This window comes from Nycticebus coucang, chromosome 2, assembly GCF_027406575.1.
Source record: "Nycticebus coucang isolate mNycCou1 chromosome 2, mNycCou1.pri, whole genome shotgun sequence".
NCBI lineage: Eukaryota > Metazoa > Chordata > Mammalia > Primates > Lorisidae > Nycticebus > Nycticebus coucang.
This window is the reverse complement of record NC_069781.1, coordinates 125,862,086-125,888,585: the sequence shown is the minus strand read 5'-3', so window position 1 is coordinate 125,888,585 and position 26,500 is coordinate 125,862,086.

Here is a 26,500-nt window from a genome sequence, read left to right as displayed (position 1 = left end):
AAGATATTTCACAGTGGCAAAATTATCACTTCATCAAAAAAACATAATAATCCTAAATGCATATCCACCTAACATAGCTCTAAAGTACATGAAACAAATAAACAAACAAAAACAAACAGATCTTAAAGGAAAAATAGACAAATACTTGGACATTTCAACACAATTGTTAAAGTAAACCCTCTCTTCATAATGAAAGAGCAAACTTTTAAAAAAGAAGATTATCGTGTCATTGCCCGGTTGCACAATTTTCCATTTTTGGTGTGTATTTAGGGGAAAAAGTAGTTTCTACTTTTGGAACTAGGCTACATTATATAGTTGGTCCTTCTTTAAACGATGTAGTAGGAAGACATTTTGAGACCAGGCATGAAGGCTCAAGCCTGTAATCCCAGCACTGTGGGAGGCTGGGGCAGGAAGTCGCTTGCAACCAGAAGTTTGAGACCACCCTAAGTAATATAGTGAGACCCCATCTCTGCAAAAAATAGAAAAATTAGCCACATTGGTGATATACACCTCCTCTAGACCAGTTACTCAGCAGGGTGAGGCAGGGGGACCGCTTGGGCCCGGGAGTTTGAGATCACAATGGGCTAAGATGATGCTCTTGCACTGGGAAGAAGAAGGAGGAGCAGTCATAGTGTTCAGAATCACTGCGAGACTCCTCACTGAGAACCTGAGAAAAGCATGTGTGGGGGTGGAGGGCCTCCAGTGTGGAAGTTTTACTTATTTATTTATTTTTACATAACAGCTGTTTTCACTCCTTTTCTTTTTCCATTTATTTATTTATTTATTTTTTTAATTGTTAAATCATAGCTGTGTACATTAGTGCAATCACCTGTACCCATTCTAAGATGCACCATAGGTGTGGCCCCACCCATTACCCTCCCTCCACCAAAACCTCCCCCCTCCCTTCCCCTTCCTTGGCCCTTTCCCCATAGTCTTGTGCTATAGTTGGGTTATAGTCTTCATGTGAAAGCTAAAATTTAGCTTCATAGTAGGGCTGAGTACACTGGATACTTTTTCTTCCATTCCTGAGATCCATTGCTAAGAAGAATATGTTCCAGCTCCATCCATGTAAACATGAAAGAGGTAAAGTCTCCATCTTTCTTTAAGGCTGCATAGTATTCCATGGTATACATGTACCACAATTTGCTAGTCCATTCGTGGGTCAATGGGCACTTGGGCTTCTTCCATGACTTAGCAATTATGAATTGGGCTGCAATAAACATTCTGGTACAGATGTCTTTGTTATATTGTGACTTTTGGTCTTCTGTGTATAAACCTAGTAAAGGAATTACAGGATCGAATGGCAGGTCTATTTTTAGGTCTCTAAGTGTTCTCTGCTTATGGTTCCTCTGTCTTCATTTTCTGCCTTTCAAATGCCTAAGCTTTGCTTTCTTTTCTTGCCCCAGGATAACCAATCCTCAATATGAAAAGCAATAAATAAACAAGAAGAAAGCAGCCAGATAGACAAAACTTCCCACTGCAGTTTCCCTGAGACTCTTGTTTCTAAAAATTTTTTTTTTTTTTTTTGAGAGAGAGTCTCTCTATGTCACCCTCGGTAGAGTGTCATGGCATCACTGCTTGGGCTTAAGTCATTCTCTTGCTTCATCCTCCCAAGTAGCTGGGACTAGAGGCACCCAGTGTTATGGGCTATTTTTTTTTTTTGAGAAGTTACTGTTATCACTTTATATATGTGAATCCTAGTAAATGTAGAATGTAAAGGTCTTAGCGAAATAACTAAGAAAATGCTACAAAAGCTATGTTAACTAATGTGATGAAAATATGTCAAATGATCTATGAACCAAGTGTATGGTGCCCCACGATCATACTGATGTACACAGCTATGGTTTAATAAAAATAAAAAATAAAAAAATAAAAAAATATGGGCTATTTTTTTGTTGCAGTTGTCATTATTGTTTATCTGGCCCGGGCCGGGTTCGAACCCACCAGCCTCCGTGTATGTGGCTGGCGCCATCACCCCTGCGCTATGAGCACCGAGCCAGAGACTCTTGTTTCTAGAGACCATCTGTCCCCAGAACCATTCCAGCCCAGAGCCTGATTTACCCAGCTACTTCTGGGCTACTAGCTTGAGATTCCATTCAGGAGGGCCAGGCAGCGTGACCTTGGACACTACTGATGGCAAGACGAGGATGCAAATCAGCAAAGTTGTTGGCTGGATGAAAGCTAACAACTACCCTAGAAAGAATTAAAATGAGTAATTCAGGAAGAATCATATAATGGTGTGTGGGGAGTTCCTGAATCTCAGGTCTGCAGGTGATCTTGGACTTCAGCTGAGTCAGCTCCTTCATTTTCTGGGTGAGGAACTGAAATCCAAGGTGGAAAGTGAATGACATGTTCCATTTCTCACTGCGGCTTTAAAGATGATTTTGGTGTAGAAACTACTTGGGCTAATGGTATGGCTAGATTCTGGCCATGTCCCCCGTCCCCCAAACGGGACAGGGAACTCTGCTTCCTCTGTGAGAAAGGGGACAGCAGTGAGGTGGGGTGCACAGTGCCTGAACCAGCAATACACATTATAGTGTAGCCACTAAAGGACATTTCTCAAGGTTTTCCCACCCTTCCTAGCTGTAGTTTCGGCATGCATCCTGGCTCCTACTTCTTCCCTCCTGGCTGAGGACAGCATCAGGGCAGCCCCTTCCCAACAAGAGCTCTGCTGGGCCCTTCTAACCTGCTTCAACACTCACTGCCACACTTCTCTAAGAATCTCAAAATGCTGACCCATTCCTCTGGAAATAACAATCAACCAAAGAAAAAACAGCAATGGTAACAGACCTCAGGAGGGTGAATTAATTCCTACGGCCTTTCATTTTATTAGGACTTTGACTTTCCATTATGGAAACTATACAAGGTTTCATAGTAATTTCCACTTACAATACATTTTGGGGGTGTTATTAAATGAAACGTCGTGATATTTCTAAGAAGTATGTCAGGATTATGCATTTTCATAAGGAAAGAGAAAACCAAGCCACAAAGGAATTGACTTGCCCAGGTTAGAATTTAGACTTTAGAATTTAGCCTTGTACTTGGTTAGAATGAAGATGTCAGAATTCAGAAACTCCTGCTCAGAAATACGGAATTTCTGCTCAGGACAGACTCTAGGTGCTCACAAAGCACTTATTTAGAAACTTTCTGCTGAGGTCCTCTATGACCCCAGCCCCAATGTCATTCTACGGGAACATGGCAGTGATCATATTGCCCTTTGTTTTTATAAGGAAAATGATGTGCCTGTATGTGCATGAGTGTGCATGTGCACGCTACTATAAATATTTGAGAGAGGTGCATTAGATAGTGATAAATATTCCAGTACACAACATATGTTTGCGTGTATCTCAATACAGTGAGGGGAGATGGACAAGCATAAATGGGCACCAGATTCAGACCTGAGTTCAACTCTCAGGTAAAGTATTTAAGAGCTCTGTAACCTCAGGCAATCTATAGAACCTGTTTGAACATCTATTTCTTCAGCAGCAAAATGGAGATTTAAGAAGATATCCCTACCTTGGACCTTGTGTCATATGCATGAGAGATAATATGTGTAAAGCACTTGGTATTTCACGTCGTGCATGCTCAACAAACAGAATCACTTAGCATTACTCACAGCTCAAATTATGGCGAAGTGGTTGCTGAGCATACGAGACTACCGACCCCTCTTGCAAAGCCACTTGGCATAGATATATTTAACTCAGTGCTCCAGAGGGATGTTGGGAATCATCCACTTGAAATAAACAAGTTCAATTATTCTGTAATGTAGTTGTCTGGACTGATTCACCTGCTGCCCAGAGGTTTGCAGTGAACTCAGTAGAGCAGTTTGCATATTCACGGCAACTGTTGAGGTGTGGGATACAGACTGTCTAACAAATCCACAGCGCTCTACCCAGCAATTCTGAGAACTCCTTGACACTGACAGCAAACCACAAAACTGGCTGGAAGTGAGGGGGGTGGGGAGGTAGAGTCCTGAGATTCTGCTGCTGACTGCAGAGTTCACCTGACCCTGACACATAACTTTTACTGAGTTGACTATATCTCACTTCCCGTAAGTGCTTGTCCCTTATGCTCACTTTCAAGGACTTGGCCAATCTCCTTTTGTAAATAGAACAATGCTTTATATTTCTCTATTACTCGGGAGTGACTATATCAATAATGCAGGAAACGCATCTGTCCAGCACAATGAGATTATTTTTCTGATTTCGGTTGACAGTTATGGTAATAGTTTGGCAAACAATCTACTCCACCATCAATGACCGCAGATTACAGCTGTTTTTAAAAATCTCAGCCGCTTCTGGAAACTTGGAAGATGGATTGCACATTCAAAGAAAGAAGGAAAGACGTGCCAGAAGCCTTTATGGTAGAAAAATTCTTAACTCTTTCTGTACATAAAAGACTAAGGAAATATTTGGGAAAGCAAAACATGCGATCTATATATACACTGTGAAATGAGAGCAAGGTGAGAAATAACAGTCCTGGGACATCACCAGGACAGTCTAACATTGCCAGGCGGGCACAGGGCAATAGCAAGAGCCCGAAACATTTCAGAGAATGGCATTTTTGACTGATAAATTGTCCAAGTCACCCAGGAGCTATTGCAAACATTCATAGGGGAGAAAATTGAGAAAGAATATTATCTTCCATATTGGTCTTGAGATGAGCCCCTAGCCGGTCCATGAGAACAACCTAAGCCTGGGATTTTCGTACGTTTGTTGAAAAACCAAAACAACGCACACAAAAACCCATGGTTTACCTCTAGTTCTGCAGAGGTGATTAATGAAAGTTCATCTTTAAAAATTAGGGCTTTTAAAGTCCTAACAGCCTATGCTTTTCCCAAAAGTTCTTATCAGCTCTGGGATTTTCAATATATTATTTTCCTGCTTTGGGATCTTTTTCTTTACTTCTGTTTCATAAGAGCAGAATGCTGAGCTATCTTGCCAGCAGCCTGGGACCCTGGCATTTGGCCAGCCATTGTTACCCAGGGGCCAGAAGAGAGAATCCTGGCGGTGGAGGTCTCCCAAGGTGCAGGCCCTCTTCCTTTCTGAATTAGGCAGGGAAGCCATCTGCAAGAGCTGTGGTGGAGGGGAGAGAATGGGCTGTGCGTACTCCTCATATCCAGGTGAGTTCATTTTTCTTGTGAACTTTTCACCTAGGCCCCAATTAGTATCCTATTAACCTCCTTAAATATGGAATTGCTAAGATCTTAGCATACTCCAAAATGGACTATTAGCCAGCCCATTTCCTGGCTCCATCAGATGAAAATGCCAAAGTAGGTCATACAACAGAATTACCTTGATTAATTTCACTTCTCTTGCATAGGCCATGATGTCATCCAAGTTAAAGGAGATTCAAATTTAATGTATCATTTCAATGACCGATTAAACAAGGGAATTTTTCTTAAAGAAAAAACATTTACAATTCCAGGTTTATGAGGATTTTCCATTTTAATATGACAAACATTTCAAATGTGCTAAATTGATCAATTATACAAATGGCAACTTCCCTTAAATGTAATTTTTAATGTGTGTGTTCTCTGAGGACTAATATGGGAAAAGGTTTATTATCCCCAGTAACTACTATGTTAGATCAGAAACTCTCAGCATTACACCCCTTTCTTATCCACGGATGCAGGCTGTTTTTTTAAAAAACACTATGAAGATGTCATTTCTACTCCAGAGGCTACCCGGAATGGCATTTCCAATTATAAATGGCTTTTCTAAGGCTAAAAAAAGCAACAAACTTCACATCCTTTATCATATATTCCTAAAGGACTGCCTTTAAAAAAAGTACTTAAAAAGAAACATTGTATGTTTTAGCATCCCATATATTGGTGGAATTTGTTTACAATAGTCAGATTTAATTTGTTTCCATGCAGAAAGCAGCTTTAGAGACTTATTAGCAATTTCAAATATCACAGCACAGTATGTGCGACGAATCTAAATTTTGTCATCACAAGTAAACTGATTTAGGTGAGATTATTTGTTTCCCAAAATACATACTATAGCTAGTTCTTTTAAGGGCTTTCATTTCTGTTGAATCATTTTACTTAATAGCAAAACCCTTGGATGCAGTAGTTATGCCATAAAATCAGGGTTGTGTCTCTTTTATGTTTTAGAAATAATGTAAAAACATGCTGGCCCTTTAAGCACTGGACCTGGGTCAATATGCTCCTCTCCTTTCCAGATGAAAAGGCAACTTGGCTTCCTCATTTTGACTATGAAACTTTTAAGTCTTATCACATTTTAATAATCAGGGCTTCCTGCCTGTAATAATCGGGAATATACATTCATTTTTGCAGTTTGTTAAAAAGTAGCAGAATGTCTTAAAATAATCTGTTCGCTTTCTAAAGAGTCTCTGAACTTTGAGATTTCCTCTTGCCTGAATCAAGGCTTCACGGACACCCACTTAGCACAAGCCAGGCTGTGACATCGCCCAGAGAAAGTGCCTCTGGAAGGGATCCTGGCTATACTTACCTCTTTTTTTTCTTTTTCTTATCAGTCTATTGATCACTAAGAAAACAACGGTATGCTGCTACCTTTTAGAAACTGTATCTGTAAATAAAAAGCTTGCCATGATCAAAGAGATTGAAAAGCTGCAAATGGATATTCAAGCTACTGAGCCAATTGTAATGTTCACAGAGATAAGGGAGCTTCAGAACCCCACACTTCTCTCTCTGGTCTACCTAACTTCTCTCTGTGATTCAAAACTGAGGGATTGAGCTCTCTAGGATCTAATTGTCCCAGTGGCCTTCTCTGACACCAAAGCTAGTCTGCTCTCATATTCTTAACATCAGGCTATTCCAATCCATGCTCCATCCGTTGGCTAACCAAGCTTGGTTGCCTTAGTTAGCAAATTAGGCAAAAGGGTAAGCCACCACAACATCGGAAAAACCACACTGCTCAGTCAGAGTTGTTAGGAAAATACTATATCCCCCAGGACTTTCTCATTTTCCCCTCCATGTGGGAATATATAAAAGTCCCTTGAACAGATTTAAATATATCCTTACCATCTGTATCTATTCACATACTTTGCAAATAATATGACTTATGATTTGTAGGCTTAAAAATGCAGGAATTTGAACTCAGAGATGAATACATTGCACTGGGTATTTCTGCCCCCTTCTTCACTTTCCATTGCTTTAAGTTATACATAAATTGTTGCTTATTTGTCTATAATTACAAAAGAAATACATGTTATCTTCTGAAGAAACAAAAATTAAATAAGGTTCCTGGGTTTCCCTACCCACTTGTCAAGGGGTCATCATGTGGGCACTTCCATTAGACAACACTGCTCTAGAGTGGACATTCCCTTTCACCCCAACCTGCAAATCCCAAATCTTTTCCCATTTGAAAGCTCTGGTAAAGATCTGGCATATATATGCTTCAATTGTGTCCCTGTGTATTTACAAAAACTCCCCATTTGGTCACTCTATGTGTGTTGGTAAGTAGCTTGCCCTATTTCCTGAGAAATGTATCTCTGACATTTTTCTGTTTCAGATCCTACAGATGTGAGGCATTCTTTTAAACAGCTGCATGCTATTCCACAGTACAGATACAACACACTATATTTAAACATTTGCCTCTTGATCAATATAGAGCTTGTTCTCAAATTTTAATTCTTTCATGAATAAAATTTATATTTTTGTTCAGATATCAATAAAGACGTATGTACATTTTCTGTAGAAAATTTCCTGCAAGCAGGGCGGTTTTTTTTTTGTTGTTGTTTGTTTGTTTGTTTTTTGCAGTTTTTGGCCAGGGCCAGGTTTGAACCCGCCACCTCTAGTATGTGGGGCCAGTGCTCTACTCCTTTGAGCCACAGGCACCACCCGAGCAGGGCTCTGTTAAATTCCCAGATCAGGAATCGTTTTCTTTCTCCTCCATGTGCTCTGTCTGGAGCATGTTGATGGCAGACTCAGGACTTCACCAACTTTATCACCCTTGGTTGAATAAATGCCATCAGACTATCTCTTGACTTTCCGTGGAATCTGAAAGCGTGTCCATGTCACAGAACCACAACTTTTATTTGCAATTATTCGATAGCAGCTGAGTATGGCTCAGCTTTAGATAGCATAAATCAAATCCTATCAATAAATATTACAGTACTGTCTCAAGATGGGCATGAATCCTTTATGTCCCTCGACACCACTTTACAACTTAAAAAAAAGTTTGTTTATTAATTACCTACAACCCTTCAAAGCACGTGAACCCCAAACTGTAGAAGCTTTGTATTCAGCAATAGAAGGCAAATTTCCGGGAATCAATTTATTCTGTCAGAAAATTGTTGTACACATTTCGATGTTTAATAGAAAAGGCCTTTGAAATTACTGCCCTGAAAAATACATCTACAGTGCCATCAGCTCTCCCTTAGCTTTGCCTGTAAAATACCATCAGAGCTGGTGAGCACGGCCCTATTCTTGGTTCCTTCCATTCAATCTAAGATAAAAAATTCTGGACTATGTAGTCTAACTTTTTCACTTCTATTTTTACCTATTTCTCCATGTCGTTAGCCCAATCCCTGCTTGCAGAGCAGTTTTTCATGAGATCATCTGGATTATCATAGTAGCTGATTCGTATTCCATCCTCCAACACTTTCCCCTTGACAACTGCTGCCACACATATGTCCAGAGATATGCCCAAAATGCTGCTCTACCCAGGTCAGCATGGCCCTAACCCCTCAGCCTGGCACACAAAGTTCTTTAGTAGTTTTAGTACCAGCTCACAGGGTGTCCTTCCCCCTTTCAATTCAAAAACCCCATGCCTTCTTGACAGCGCCACACAGACTCTGGGCGTTCCCTCCGCCTGGAGAGTGATCCTTTGAAACTTCACTTAAGCATCCCATTGTCACAGAAATGTTTACCAGCTATCTGTCCCTGCTCTAGCAGTTTCTGTGTCTCTTTCTCCTTTCTCAACATCTCTAAACACGATCTGACATGACACTACACTCAATTACAATTTTGGGATATTTGCTTGAAGGTCCTTTCTTGCCTGTCGGTGAACCCAAGAGAAGAGTCCACAATGCATTCCTTGATTTAGTGCTGTGATTGCTGCATAGCAGATGCGAAATGAATGGCTGCTGAATCCAGTGGTTTTTAAAAAAGAATATCCTGTTCTCTCTGGTGACCATGCCAAGAGCAGGTAGGTATGAATATCTGGATCCCCAGCTGTGTACACAGTGAACCAACTAACTCTCTCTCTCTCCATCTCAGTCTCTCTCTCCATCACTGCTTCTTATTTATCTCTGGAGAATATGATAAATAATGGAAACATCTGACTCCTCTTGGCCTAGTGGGAAATTTTAGATTGTCTTCCTCAGTCACTTCCCAAACTGGTCTTTGCATCTTTTCTTGTGTCCTCTGAGCCCCTCCGTTGTGAAGTGTTAGAACTCACTTCTCACGGATTAGGCCTGCCTCATCGTACAGTAACATTAAGACACATGAATTTTCCAAAATAAGGCTAGCCAGTGAACTGTGATGCCAGAATAATCCCATTACTTTCAGAGGCTTGGAGTTTGTTACAATCACTCAAGTGTAGCAACATTGCACTTTAAAGGAAAAGGATGTGGTGGTCGCTGGTGGGAGATTGTTTTCTTCGAGACAGAATTCCCAAACTTGGAAGGCCTGTATGTCCATAGAGGCAAAGCCTTTAGAGAACTCATTAAGATCCTTAAAGCAATCCCGGAGTGTTTACTAACATGGTTAAAGAGGTTGATATCCGTTTTGTCCAGTTGCCTATGCCCTGAAATAAGGTTAAAGAAAGTGGGCACCTGTTTCTACATAAATAAATTCCCAAATTTGATCCTCTCTTTATTATCTCAGATCTGATAGCATTCAGTCCTTTTACAGATAGGATTCATGGGGAATGTTGAAGAGAAATTAGCCAATGTGAGGGAGAAAAGCACTTGGAAAGAACCTTTCAGAAAAGGGGAGGAAGGAGAGCCTTAAAAAGTAGCAATGCATCACTCAAATCCATGCAACTCTAGATTTTACTATTTAAAAAGTTGACCTTAAAACTGGGTTAAATATATACATACAGTAACACATATTTTGTTGGAATTTTTGAGCTCTAAAGAAGTATTTCTCAAAGTTAAGTCTTTGGCCCACTGGTGGGGCTATAATGGTCCCAAGCAGGGCCGAGAACTTGACCCCAAGTTTGGAATTCCTTCTGCACTGTTTATGTGCAAATGATATGAAATCCCACTGGATGTTGGTAGCTATTAAATGAGTTATGAAGAATTACTAACATGTGATATTGACAAACTAAAATTAGCATGCTAAGGGAGTTGACTGTAGACCTTAATCCAGTATGGTGCCAGGAAGTCTGGCTGCTACAAAAAGCTTAGCAATGCTGTGAAGCTCCTATCATTTGGGTAAGGAGGCACATTGTTGGAATTCCATGGTTTTTCCCGGAAGGAAGCTTTGTTATCAGTGTGTCATTAGTATCTTATTGAGTTGTCCTTGACTTTTAATTGCTTAAATATTTTTATTTTGCATTAATATTTTACTTTTGTTGACTGTCAGGTACTTATGTAATTGCTTTACTTTACCATTTTCATGTCCATTATTTGGGTCCAGGGAGCCTAGTGTCTTAGGAGGCCCTCAGGAGCCTGGCACAGGTGTGGGAGAGATGAATCAGCTAGCATTTACTGAGACTCCACTAGTCTAAGCACTTGATCTAGTTTACCTGTCAATACGACCTAAACTCAAGGTAACTTGATTTTGTTCCTCAGACCCTTCTAATCTTTTAGACAAATCCTCTATTTAAAAATATCCTACTGATTGAAATGGCTTACTTCTTTTTCTCAATATTTACTTTGAAAAGTATCAACTATATTAAGATAGCATGATAGCCCAATAAATACACATATATTATTCACTTGGATTAAGTAATTATTTGGGCACACAATTTGTGAACATTTCACTTTTTTTTTGCTTTTTGCTGAGTCATCTAAAAGTAAGTTTCAAAGAGAATGACACTGAACAAATAAATACTTCAGCATGCATCTATCTCCTAAAAATAATGATATTCTCTGGTATAACCATAATGCAGTGTGGCATAATGCCATTTTACACCAAAAAATATAAAGAAAACAATTCCATTATCTAACCTCAAAATTCTAGTCTATACTCAAATTATCCAGTTTTCCCAAAACGTATTCCATAATTAATTTTTAAACAAGGATCCAATCAAGGTTCACAAATTACGTTTGAGGAATTCTTCACCATCCATTAAAAAAACAAATTCACGTTTTGAAGACTCCAGTCCAGTTGGTTATAGATTATGCTTCATTTTCATTTATCCTTTTACTTTTTCAAGGTGTTGTTTATTTTTTTTCTACTGTCCCCTATATGTCTTATAAGCGAGAAATTAGATATTGAACATTCCTTAGGTTTATGCTCAAAAATTTGGGCAAGATACGTTCAACACTTGTGCTTAGTGGTTAGGACCAGCCACAAACACCAGGGCTGGTGGGTTAGAACCTGGCCTGGGTCTGCCAAACAACAATGTCAACTACAACAACAAAAAAAATAGCCAGGCATTATAGCAGGTGCCTGTAGTCTCAGCTACTTGGGAGGCTGAGGCAAGAGAATTGCTGAAGCCCAAGAGTTTGAGACAGAAACTTGCTCTGAGCTGTGACACCACAGCACTGTACTGAGGGTGACATAGTGAGACTCTGTCTCAAAAAAAAAAAAAAAAAAATTGGGGCAAGATGAGTCCATTGGTCATTGGTCATGTGTACTTCCTGTAGCATCCCATCAAGAATTGCATAATGTCAAGTGCTCCTTTCATCATGAGAATGTTTGATTTGTTAACTTTGTTTATGTGATAAGTCCTAGACTTAGCCAATGTAACAATACATTTTTTCCATCTGTAATTAATAAGTACTCTGTAGGACCATTGTTTTCTATTGTTGCTGTATCAAATTACTTCAAATAAAGCAGCCCAAAACAACACAAATCTTGCATTTCTATAGATTAGAAGTCCAACAGAGCAGGCTAAAATTAATGAATTGGCAGGGCTGCATTCCTTTCTAGAAGCTCTGGGGGGGAATCTGTTTCTTTGAATTTTTCGGCCTCTAGAGGCTACTCCCAATAGTTGACTAGTGGCCTCTTTTTTTCTCTATCTTTGTAGCCAACAACAGCTGGTCAAGTCCATCTCAAATCACATCACTCTTACCATCCTCTGCCTTCTTCCACCTTTAAGAGTCCTTATAATTAATCTTGGCCTATGCAGAGAATTCAGTACCATCTCTTTAGTTTAAAATCAGATGATTAGTGACTTTAATTCCATCTGTAATATTGATTCCTTTTTTTTTTTTCTTTTTTAAAACAGGGGCTTACTCTGTACCTGTCTAGAGTGCACTGGTGCCAGCCTAGCTCACTGCAACCTCAAAGTCCTGGGCTCAAGCAATCTTTCTGCTCAGCCTCCTGAGTAGTTAGGACTACAGGCATGTCCAGATATTTTTATTTTTTGTAGAGACAGGGGTCTTATTCTTGCTTAAGCTGGTCTGGAACTCCTGGCCCCAAATAACCTTCCCCCATTGGCCTCTTAAAATGATTACAGACGTGAGCCACTGTGCCTGGCCTCTTAATTTCCTTTTGTCACATAATCTAATGCATTCATTGGTTCCAGGAGTTAGGACACAAACATATTTTGGTAGGTCATTATTTTGCCTACAACAATGATACTTTGGCACTCTGCAAATAACCTGTCCTCTGACATTTCACTTAATAGTTTTATCTGCCCTTGATAAACCTTGGTTGCCTTAATTGGGTGATGGGAGCACTGAGGGATGTATACTAGTGACTCTAAATGCATTGTTCCTTCTACAGTTATTAGCTGGTGTTCTTCTCTGAAGAAAAGTTCTACATTATCTCCTTTATATATTTTTGATTCTCTTTCAATGTAACTATGGGATCTTGGGTTTTTGAAGTAGTACAGTAAATTAATAATACATTTCACCATTCTGGGGCTTGAGGTACTAAATCTGGCCCTTGGGAGTCCCTTAAATAATGATCTTATGTCCATTTTGACAAATGTCTTCGTTTTCTGTCACAAGTACATGCTATTGGCTCACCTTACACTATCTCTGACCAAGATCTGAAATCAGATACACATCTCTAAGAAGATTCTCCCTCATCCCTGGATTCAAAGATGGAAACAGTATTTAGAAATCAAGATCTGAGTGTTAGGTATGCTCACTGCTACTGGGAATGATTGTTTCTAGACTGGGGATGGATGGATGGGTAGATAGATGATAAAATCATGGTCATGTGTAAATTGTGATTTTATATGTATTTTCCAATTAAAATTTAATATTGTAGGTTTTTACTTAATTTTTTAAAGAAAATTTTTAACTTTTTCCTGACAGTGAAATGGTTCTTAATGCCATAATACAGGAAAAAAAGAGAGTCAAAATTACAATCAACCTTACTACCAACAGTAATCATGCTGTGTGAATTTAAGATTTATTTTCAGCTCCTTCTGTTCTCAGAACACATCTCACTAAAAATCTATAGTCAAAATACCATTCAAAAGTTACTTGAAATAAGTATTGCTTCTGAGTCATAATGTTATCAATTAAAATATGTTAGGTTTATTTCTTTCTGTTTTATTAACCTTTAGGGTAATTTTTTTTCATTTCAATTTAATGTCATTCTTTGATTGTATAAAACACTTACAACACTCAGAAATCAAACCTACAAAAAAGGTGTCCTCCGTTAACTTCCTCCCCATCCCTTTCACCTCCAATGTGTTCCTCTTAAGCTCTCAGTTGAGAACATGCCTAATTATTTAGTCACTGATTATTCTTGAAATGTTTCTTTTTGGAAAAATAAGTACACATACATGTCCTTCTACTTTTTTATGTTAAAGGAGTATGCTACTCTTACATCCTTTGATTTTATTATTATTTTTTTTTACCTAAAAATATATCCTAGGAATCTCAGAGCAGATTCTTTGTCACGACCTGACACAGGGATGATATAATCTCTCTGGAGGAGATACTATTACCATCAGCAAGTTGCTGATAGAAGAGAAAACAGAGGCACATGGAAAATGAGTAACTCGCTGAAAGCCTTTCAGTTTGTAGGTAGGTAGGATGTAAATTTAATTAGTTCTGTGTTCTTAGTCATTTCTTTCAACCAAGCATCCAAACACACATATATATCCTTCATCAATGTTACTGATGCTGGTATGATTTTTTCTTCTTCTTCTTTTTTTTTTTTTTCTATCTTTTCCCTTCTCTTTCCTTCTTGTTCCCCCTGCCCTTCCCTCCTTCTTCCTTTTGTGTTGTTCCCTTATTGACTTTTAACAACAATGGAGTCTCTACTACCTAATTACAATTAGAATTTAATGAAAGTAGCTCAATTATTAGACTTCATTAACGCATAGATTAGATTGATAGTATTAACACATTGACTATCAGGGCTGGAAAGGGTCTTTGAAATGACCTCACCTGATACCTCCACTTTTACAGGGTCAGAGTGCTCAACATAGAGATAAAAAGATTGATCCAAGGTCAAATATTTCGAGACAGAGTAACACACCTAGCACTCAGGTCTCTCCTAAGTAATAACGTGAAGTTATTTTTCACTCTGACACAAGTTTTGATGGATAATACATGAGCAGGCACAGATATCTAACGTCTACAATAACTCAGAGCTCAAGAAAAATGGGCACCATCACTTTTTGTTTTAAGCCTTTGACTAATGAATCCAATAATTCAAAATGTCAGCTCAATCTTCTCTCATTCTTAGTTCAACAGTGGACATTTGACAGCCTTCCACTGAGGACAGTGAAACCTCCTCATGTAATAACTACTCATCACATATGAGGAATTTAAGTACACTGAGCTGTTGGAGAGCACAGCACAAATCTGAATGGCAGCTGAGCAGTTGTATTTCAAACCCGTCAAGCTAGGGATACAATCCCAAGAGCATGCCTCTTAAGTGCTGGCCTGCAATGATTTGGAAAGAAACACATTTTTCGCTACTGTGGAATGTGTACATTGAGTTATCGATGGGCGTGTTAGTTGTTCTCTCTCACCAATGTCCCAAGAGCAGAGTGTTTGTGGGGCAGAAAAATGTCTGGGGCAGCTGATATGGTGTCTTACATCTTCAGAATGGGACCAACGCAGTTACTGGGGATCAGAATCAAGAATTGGACAGCTGTTTTTAAGACTGCACTTTTCTCCTACCACTGTGAGTTGAAACAAATACCAGGTCAAGCATTATCGTGAGCTGAAACCACTGGCTCAGTTCTGGGTTATTAGCCCAGCAGGCAGTTCTCCTTTGGAAGGCCTTCCTGCTCTGGTGGACAGTCTGGATAGGGCTTTGTTTGTTTGTGCTTTTCCTATAATCAATTGTCTCCCTTTTCCGTCAATTTTTCATCCAAAACAAAAACAAAAATAAAGAAAACAATAGGGTAGGCAAGTTCATAGTGGTTGGTGCTGTTCGTTTTTTTTTTTTTTTTTTTACTTGTGTCTGTTGAGTCATTTATCTATATGTTTAAAATAGCATGAGAATGTTCTGGGAGTGGGATCATATCCCTGCTATGAAAAATCTCAGTTTCAGAAGGTATTCTGACAGGCCATAGAACAATCTCAACAATGGTGATGTTGGGTGTTTTCTCTGCCTCTGTTCCTTCTTTCTCTCATTTCTAGCCCTTTGTCTGACTTGTACCAACCACGCTGATCTCCCACTGATGCTGGTTCAAATCAGGCATCTGTGAAGTTCTGCCTGGGCTCTGTTTCTTGTATTCCTGCAGATTAAGTCATAAGGGCTGTTTTCAGAATGTAACTGTGATAAGCATGTCTGGGGAAACACCTCTTACATCTCACAGAGGAACTGTTCAAGAAACAGGAACCAAGGAAAGGAGCTGAGGCTGGCCTTGATTTCCCTGATTGATTGATTTTTTTCTCATGAGTTTTAGATAAGAAATAAAATTAAAAATTTCATATCACTCTATGTTTGAGAAACTCCATAAAGCCAGTTCTGAAGCAGCTAAGAGTCATCAAAATGAGGCTCACCCTCCCTAACTGAACAAGAGCCATAACCAGTCACTTCATAGAACATAATGCCAGCATAATGTACGCATGCCTTAGTATGATAGTGAAGAGAATTACTATCATATACACAGTGGACAGGAATAATAACCAATTGTGGGATAGTACTATCAGCAACTAAACTTCAGAATTACTTGGAAGCTCTCTTGGCCTCTAGAATTCTAATGTTCTTGATGTAGTGATATTCAACAATGAGGTATGTAGAAATTTTTCTATGATGAGTTTAAAAACTTAATTGTCCGACCTCATGTTATATATGTATATATTTTTCAAGAAGAAGAGCAATGTGTAAGACAGTTGTATTCTCCTATATTAGTCATTGATTTATCACGTGCTTAACAAATGCTTATCCAGCTTTTACTTGGTGCCAGGCACTGACGTAAGTGATTTACAATATTAACTCATATAAGCCCCACACCAACTTAACAAGTTAGATAGCATTATTATCCCTAGTTTAGACAGAGAAAGCTGAATCACGAGGAAGTTAGATAACCTGCCCAAGTTTACAGAGTTGGCAGGATTTTTTTTTTTTCCAGGAGAGTTTTGAGATAGAGGAAAATTCCTCAAGTTCTTCTCTTCACCTCATTGTATCTATGAAAAAAATTTCTTTCTTTTTCTCATTTCAAATAATTTTTATTTTACTCATAAAAAGTTAATAAATTGATGCCCTTTTAAAAATGCATAGTATTTCTGATCTTTTCTTACCAACACTAAATTATATTTACTATATCTCTTCTTAAAAAACAATAAGATAAAAATTCTCAATACTGTAAATATACTTGATATGAACAAAGTCTTGTATCGACTCCCTCCATTTCAGCCTGGGGAAGAGGAAGGGTTTCATCCTGCTTAATGGGTAGTTTCCAAGAGCTTACATTTAATGTAAGCTCAGCTCCTCGTGTGAGTATTCTCATGAGTATATCAGGTTTGCTAATACACAAACATGTTCATATAAGAAAGGAGACTCATGGTTACAAAACATCTGAAGGAGCATAACTATGGGAGAAAGAGAAAAATAAAACACAGATAGTTATGCAACATAAGCTTTAACTCAGGGAGCAACAGGTTCTAAGAATAACTTCTTCCCCCCTCTTCCTGACTCATAAGTTTTATGGAATCTCTGGGTGCAATAACACATTAGCTTTTAATTCAAAGGCCTCAACTTCCCATCACAAGTGTAAGTGAACCATGAAGAGTGCTGAACTCTGGTTTCAGATCCAGCCAGCACGCTCTTACACTCCCATGCAACTTTATATGTAGGGTTAAATCAATTTGGTCACCTTGACACAAAAAAACGCCAGGCCATTCAGTACGGAACATTTATGAAAGAGTCAGAGGTTTCATGCTGTGATGATAATAATAATATCGGAATGACAACAATATCTATTTATTGATTGTTTACCATATTCCAGGCACTGTGCTTGGCAATTGCTTAGATTACCTCCTTTAATTCCTACAGCAATCATGCCTCATATATTTTGATTGCATTTAACTGCCCTTAAGATTTGAGGAAATCAAAGCTCAAAGAGTTAAATGAACTTCCCGTGTCACACACAGTTATCTAAATGGCAGAGATATATTCAGTTCTCTCGGGTACCTCTTACAGGCTATATAAAGGTTTGTATATATTATTTACCTTAATATTAATTATAATTAATAAAATGTGTACCTCTGGGGAAATATAGACATCTTATCAGAAGACTCCACTTTAACAACAACTGGATCATCATTTGTTTGTGGTCTGTTGGACATTCTTTCTTTCCTACCTTTATATCAATAAATTATCACTCACCAGATCCAAAGAAAGAAACTAGATTTTCGTGTGCCAGCAATTTATGTCTGATTTATTGTATACACTCACTTCATCCCAAGTAAGAGCCACCTATTAAAGCCCAGTGGTAAAAACAATTAAATTTGGAGCTGGGAAAAAATGTAAAATCTTGTATTTCTGAAATATCTTGTGTTCCACACACTGATCTATCCAAATAATTTGTTGGTATGAACCAAGAGTAGAATAATGCAAAAGAAGGATGTAGTTATTACAAAATAACTACAGCCCTGGTGATTTCAAACACTTGGGGATCTGTTGTTCCTTTCTGTTCTCCTGGGGGAGAATTATATGTCTCTTATGCATCCCTGTACAAACTGGAACCACTTTCTAATAGAGGAGTTAATCTGCATGGCTTTCTAGCTCATTACCCAGGCATCTGCCTGCTTGCATGCTACCTGGGACTTTGGGTAAAATAGGCTGTCTCGGAGATAAAATAAATAAATAAATGTCCACTGAGCATGGACTGCAGACCTCAGAGCTCCTAAAAAGATCAAAACATGCCTTTGCTTTATTCACTTAAAGCTGATCTGAACAGGCAACAGGAAAACAACACAGACCAGTATCCAGTGTACTTGGCAGGGTTTATTGCCAATTGGAATGAACAGAACACTGTCTGATATCCTGTTTTTCACACCACCACTGCCATTAGTAACATTTACCAAGCCACAAATTTTACCTGGCACTTGGTTGTCACATACAAGTTAGCCATTATCTTCTGAGAATTTATTTGCTGTGTGGTCTAAAGCTTAACACAACCATGACAGATAATCTAACATATGAATGCAAATTATTATTTATGTTCACAAATTGGACTGATTTCATCTCATAAGAGTTTGTGCTACTAAGTGCTGATGTGTAACAATGGTTTTCTCAGAAATTCTTGTTTGGGAAAATTCAGCAGGTTGTCTATTGAGAAGCCTGAATCTATACTGAGGCAGCATTTCACACGGTGACTCATCTGTAATACTCAGAAATGAATATTCACTTCCGGAGATAATAAGAACAACTCAGAATCTGGTGGTATAGTTTACACTGTGTGTTACTGGGTAGGCATCAATACCAGGGTGAACATTTCAGATATTAATGCTACACATTGAAATGGCTGAGGGAAGCCAAAACTTACAAGTTGGAAAGTCAAGAATGGCCAATGAAAGCCAATAACAGAGGCCTCTGCAACTTTTGTCAGCATTAAGACAAAATCCTGATTTGTGATTCTCTGTGATTAAAAGGCTGAGTGCTCTGCCAAAGCTATTTTCCTACATTACAAAACGGCAGCACCACCAAAAATATGTCCGCTCTAGGTATATTTGGTGTGATCAATTTGACATCACAGAAGCAATGGCCGTAAGTTCACAAGCCACTTCCTGATGATACAAGAATGTGGACTTCAAAACTGGGGTCTGATCTGAAGGCCAAGTGGGTTTTTGGGTTTACACACAAAAGAATTGAAGAGAGATCTGGCAGAGTAAAGAAAAGCAAGCTTATTGAAGTAACAAAGAAATAGAAGGAAGGGTTGCTATATCTCTCAGAGGGAAGAAAAGTAATACTCTGTGAGTTTCTGGTGTCTTATTTTGTACATTCTATTTAATTTTATGTTAAGCAGAGGGAGGATTATTTGTACAATTTCTGGGAAGGGTTGGGGAGTTCCTGGAACTAAGACTTCCTCCTCTTCCAGGGTTACCATGTCATTTGTAAACTGTCAGGGAATTGGAGGGAGTAGCCTTTCATATGCTAACAATTATAAGAAGAGTTTAATGATCATTGAGGAGAACCTGAGGTGGTTTTTCATGGCCAGTTAGGTTGCAGCTGGTTTTGACTGGTTTCTCCTTTGTCTCTTATTTTATCAGAAGCATTGGTTGGGGCCTAGACTCTCTCTCTCTTTTTTTTTTAGAGACAGTCTCATTTTATCACCCTCGGTAGAGTGCCGTGGCCTCACACAGCTCACAGCAACCTCCAACTCCTGGGCCTAGGCGATTCACTTTCCTCAGCCTCCCGAGTAGCTGGGACTACAGGTGCCCGCCACAATGCCCAGCTATTTTTTGTTGCAGTTCAGCCAGGGCCAGGTTTGAACCTGCCACCCTTAGTATATGGGTCGGCGCTCTACCCACTGAGCCACAGGTGCAGCCTCTGGGTTCCTAGACTCTTTATTGAGAAAGGCCTGTTGGTTCCCTAACTCACTAATAATGAGTCAAATGTCTGGTCCTAATGCCCAAACCTCAATGCCATCTGCATGGTTAATAGCCAAATGTCTAGAACATTAGACTCACAATTCCTTTACCACCATCCTACATAGGTCACTGTCAATTCTGGAAATAATTAAAGAAGGACAACTGTTTGCAAGGCACTCTTGGCAGAGGAAAAGAAAGCCTGAACTGATCTTTGTTAGATGGTGGGACTGGGGTATGGTTGAGGGGGTCACAGAGCATCAAGAGTGGATGTTGGTTTTGCAGTCCTCTAGGATGGAGTTACTAGAAACAATTAAAAGCATATAATCCTGCATGGCAGAAGAGTTTGAAAGAAAACTCTGGAATAGATAGAGGATTCTCCTTAATTATGTCTCTCCAGTTATAGAACAAACCTTGTTTTTTTGTTGTTGTTGTTGTTGTTATCTTCATTGTTGTTTTCCTTAACTATGTTACTAAGAAGATTCTGTCTCGAGAGCCAGAATCTTTTCGCAGTTCTTTTTAAAGCAGGACAACAACAGTCATCCTTATCCTCCCCCAATACCCTGCCCAACATTCTTGAGCTTCTGCAGGATGTGCTTGGACGTTCAAAATGATGGAGCTAAAATGAATAGATCTGGACCTTGATTGTTCTTCTGCCTTGGGCTTTGGAATGAGGCCACCTTACTGCCCACCTGGGCATAGTGCATTGATCAAGACACAGACTCTGTCAGTGAAGTTTATAATCCACCAGGACAGATTAAATGTCATGACCTTCCACCAGTGCAACATGGGAATGAAGATGACTTTCATTTGGGACCAAACCCTAAGAATATCCAGAACTGCTCAGAGCCATCACTAATTGTTTCTATTTTTCATCTAGAGAACTTGGCAGGTCCATGGCATTTATAGCAAAAGTCTTCACACTAGGACCTTGCCAATTTCAGCTTTAATTCCATCAGTAAACAACTTTGACTGTGTCGGGAAAATTCCATTAATCATTCATGTTCTGCAAAGAATGATACACAAAGGAGCTGTCAACACCAGGCAGCAACTTTCCATTTGTTTGATAATTAAGAACTCCAGGCCATCTAATGGTCCTGAGATGCAAATTCCTGGCCTGATTGGAGCCACTGGAACAAGCTGAAAATGATTCACTTGCACTTAAACCTTTAACACCAGATTATTGATGGATTTTTTCCTGCTCTTCTTAAATGAGTAGCAAGCACATCATTCCAAGCTAAAATGGTAAATTTTGGAAAAGCCTGGGCTTTCAAGAACATGCCAACTCTTTAGGACACACACTTTTTACACCTGAATTATATTTTGATGATACAAATACATAAAGGCACTTTTTAATTGGATCAAATGTTTATATCACCAACTATAAAGATTTGCACTTTGATTAAAGACATGAATAGAATTCTGTTTTCCTCTGTAGGAACACTATCATTTAGCAGAACAGAGGCCCCCAAAACATTATCACTGAGAGTCTCCCATGTAACAGGTAAACAGGCAGTGTTTTGCTGAGTTGTTCACTACTACTCTATTTGAAATCGCAGAGACAATTTGATACTTAGAATTTACCAGGAGAGGCTGTGAAACTAATCCTCTGGTAGGCCAGAGATTGCTACTGGTTTCTTACATCATTAGAAAAGTTTAACCACAATGTTAGAAATCCAGATGGCATTCAAATGTGCCAGGGCCCCTGTCACCATTTTCTCCCCTTTGCTACCTTCTACCTGCCTTCTAAATGTCTAGGTGAAACTCTATGTTCCGCAGGAAGCCATTGGGCAAGTCCAGTCGCATGCAGCTCACATATTTATGCCATAAAAAAGGACGTGTTTGGTCACCCTTTCTCAACAACACACGGTACCCTTGCCTCTTGGTTCCTTATTCTTCAGAAAGCCTCTCCTCTGGCTGAGAAAAAAGTGTGCTGTAGCAGAATTCCAGGACTTTCTTTTTTTTTACAAATGCTCACAATTTTAAAGATCTATATCCAGGATCTGGATTTCAAGGGAGACTTCTGGAGTCCCTTTAAATAAAATGTTTTTGTCTACAGATGAATATATACTATAAAATGTAAATTTTAATTATGGCTTGAAAGGAGGCATTGCTTTTTAAAAATGTGAAAGATGGGGGAAATTTTAATTTCTTTATATTCACTTTGTTTGTTATAGTTCCAGAATAAGTAGTCTACCGATATCTAAAACTCTTTCTCAGATACTTCTTCCCAGCATCGTGTTTCCCAGTCCATTTTATGGATTTAGACAATCAGAAAATATCCTGAAAGAACCTTACTAGAAACCACGGTTTCTCAGGGGTCTATTCTCTAGTTAAGAGACATCATTATATGCAAAGCTAATCAATTATGCCTAAAACAAATGTAATACAAAACATAACCAAAGAAAATACTATTACCCTGTGCTTTCACCTTCTTTGCCACACAAAAAGTGTTTATCTGAATACATCATATTCCAGTATACAGTTTAAATAATTTAAAAGCATTTCTTCTGTTTTCTTAAATGCACAGGCTACATTGACTATGCATGTTTAAATTTCCATTTTGCCTTTAGAGATTAAAAAAAAAAGGTCACACAAACAACAAATTGTTGCATTGATGTGTCTTCAATAACACATTTGTGATTTCTTTTAAGAAAAAAACAATATAAAGCAGTTTCAGGATGTTTTCGCTCTAGGGGAAGTTTGCACATGTTCAACCCACACAAGTTGATGATTTGTGTATGTACATTTGGGAGCTGTACGCAATGGTTGGAAATAGTAACGCTATCATGTTAAAACACTGTGACCCATTCCCTCTACCCAGACTGTCCGTAGTGATCTGGGTGAGAGCAGCGTGGGGCCCAGGAGGAAAATGAGGAAGGTAAGAAGAAGACAAGCCTCCATGGACACCCACCCTCATGGCTACTCCACTCCCCTCAATGCAGAATTATTCGCTTTTTATTCCACTTCAGCCTTCTGCACCACAACCACAGCAATGTCAGACTCTCACACTTTGATCTCAATGTGCTATCATTTCAGACTTTTCCCACTCTGTACTCCATCCTCCACTTACTTTTCAAATCCCCCGAGACTTCTGGTGTATGATGCCTGCACTCCGTCTATTAGAATGTTGCTGGTGTCTCCTTGTTTCTGTGCTCAGTCTAGAACCCAGTGGATAATATCTCAAACATCATGAAACCAGTGTCATCCTCTGCCTTACCCCCTCTACTTTTGCAGTCAGCTGGGGCCAGCTTCCTGGTGGGACCAGTACATTCAGGGCCACACGTCCAGAAGGTTCCCTGCACGATTTGGGGTCTACTGTTCTCCAGTTACCATCTTGAATTTTTTTATAACTATCTTTGCATTTATATTTTATAGGTGAAGTCCTGTGAGTCAATAAGGTACATGTCAGGAGCTTGAAACCTATGCTCACAGATGGACCTACCTACCACTCCTTGTTCCTTGGGACAGCTCTTACTTATCTGTTTCCTCACCCCTGCTCAGCAACCACTGCTGCCCTCCACCCTCACTGCATCCTAGACAAGGATGTAGAAGGGTCAGAGTTGGATATCTTCACCCAAGTCATGGGGTAGGGACCTGGGGTCTGTGAATACTGACATCAACCCCTTGAGTGCCCTAGAGTCACAAGAAGATGGTCACATTAAATAGACAAAAAAAATATCAGGACAGGCCAAGAGATAGACTAAGAAAGAAAGGAAAAGGCATTTATTTTTCTGCTTTTTGAACAAGGATCCCCAATATTCCTTTTGCGCTAGGTTCTACAAATTGGGTAGTCAACACCTGCCTCAGCCTTCCAGAAGGCCAGTGTGGTATATTTCACAGCCTTTTCATGGAACATCTCCTGTTGCTGATGTCCACAGTAAACACTTCACCCACTGTAGTTTCCAGCTTCAGCTGGGCCTCGCGTTATTTGTTAGTTCTCTTTCATGTTAACCTCAGCAAATATTTAAAAACAACACGGCCTTCTTTAAGAACCTCCACTGATCTTCTCTTTCTCAATCTTATCAAATATATTAATGCTATGAATACTGAGTTATTGCCATTACCAGATTTTTCCAAGGTGTAGCTATTTCTACACCCAGCTTTATCGACTTCCCTTCCACCTAAAAAATGCCAACCCCTAAAGGTGTGTTTCATTTTTCATATGCAAGTAAAAAAAAAAAAAAGAGTACATGTTAAATCTAAAAAAAATTAAAAAATAAAAATAAATAAAAATTAAAAAATTAAAAGTGCCAACCCCAATCTGGACCCCAGACATGGTTCCCAGAGTTTCTCACACACTCTCTTCGCCCTTTCCTGTCTGTATTTCTGCACCACCCAGTCCCCCACCAAGCAGTACAATCTTGCTTCGGAACCCACTCCATAGACACAATTTGCCACTGAGTCCTTTTTGCTCAAGCCAGGACTCAGCTTTGCTCTTTCAATTACTCTCTATTCCTCCATGATCTCTGCTAGCAGTTAAATTGTGCCCCTTCCCCCAGAGCATATGTTAAAGTCCTCCCACCCAGAACCTGTGAATATGACCTAATTTGGAAACATGGTTTTTGCAGAGGTGATTGAGTTAAGGTGCCTTCACACTGGGTTAGAGTTAAGGTGCCTTCACACCTGATCCAATGCCCGGTATCTTTATTAGAAAAGGGGCATTGGAACACAGACACACAGGGGAGAAGACCAGGTGATTACTGAGGAGTAGAAGCCAAAGAAAGCCAAAGATTGGAGGTGAGTCTCAGAAGCTGAGAAGAGATGAGGAAAGAAACATTGTCCCCTAGAAACTTCACAGAGGAGATGGCCGTGTCAACAGCTCGATTCAGATTTCCAGCTCCAGCACTGTGAGAGAAGGCATTTCTGTTGTTGTAACCATCCTATTTGTGGTATTTAGCTCTGGCTGCCCTGGAAAATGAACCATCTTTCACTCATTGTCACTGTTCTTAATCTACTAAGCCCTCTTTATCCCCCTCTTGCATCTCTGGTCACTCTCCTTATTCTTCTCTGCAGCCTTTTTGGAGCAGTCTCTCTCCAGTCATGGATGGAGCCCACTGCTACTCTTCTTCTCTTCCTAATCTCGTCTGTGCTCATCCAGGCGTCTGCCTCAACCTCCATGCCCCACATTCACTTTGCTTCTCTTCTGAGACTCCAGTGGCCTCATAGTCTCTGAGGTGTTTCTTGTCCTCAGACTCTGTGGAGACTCCTTCCTCCATGCCTCATGGCAGCTTGACAGGTAGTTGCCAACACTCACCTTGTCTGAGTCCACACTTCTGAATAGATGATATGTGTCCCTGAATAGACGGTGTTGTTGGGCAGGACTCTAAGATGGTCCCCAGGATTCCCACCCCTCCCCACTCATGCTTTGTCTTGCTTTTTTCTCCCCTCAAGTGTGAATGAAACCACTGCCTTTGAGGGACACCACTGTGATTATGAGTTGGCTCTGAGTTCCTCAGCAGAGACCTCATCTGCTGGGCCTGGCCTCATCAGAGAAGCCCTGAAAAGAGGCAGGGCCTTTCTGAAGCAAGAAAGATGGCACAGGAATGATGACAATTCTCCTCCGTTTAGGGCTTTGAAAATGGAGGCATCTGCACAGCAAGAACTTGGGAGCAGCCTGTAGAAGCTGAGATCAGTCCCCAGTCAAAAATTAGGCCCACAGTCTCAAGGAGGTAATTCTGTGAACAACTAGTTACATTTCAAGAGGACTGTGAGCCAGGATTAGAACCATAGCTCCAGCCCACCAGCTATTTTGTAAGACCATGAACAGAGGACCTCACGTTGATCTCTGCCTACAATTTTGAGCTACGTAATTGTGTTGCCGCTGCCTTTGTGGTGATTTATTACACAGCAATATACAATTAATGCAGATGGGAAGCTCTTCAGTGTTAGAAACTAAGTTCTTTCTTGCGTGATATATAGCAGGTGTTGAATACTTGTTTGTAACACTCCTTGAACTCTTAATTTAGGTAAGGGCAGTAATATTTATAGTTTTTAATGACATTATAAATACCATTAAAATGGCATTACTATTATGATATAATTTTTATAAACTTCACTCAAGAGGCCAGAGGAAGGCTTTCCTTTCCTCTTGTCTTTCTCTCACAACTCATACTCCACAGCCAATGTTTTTGGGTTTTTTTTTTTTTTTGACATTCCCTGACATGTTTTGAGATGAAACTAATGCTTGCTTCTTAAAAAAAACAATTTTGACTTCCAGAAGCTTGATCTCAGGAAATTGTTATTCAGAAAGTGCTTTGAAATATTCAGCACACACACACACACAAAAACAAAATGCAAAGAGTAGTGTCCACTGATGTACACATATTAAAAACATATGCTGTAATACAAACCCAAATGTCTTAGGCCCACAAATAATGTAGGAGGTGGCATTCAATTTCCTGGTGAAAAGCCATCCTATCATTTTCTTTCTCTAACT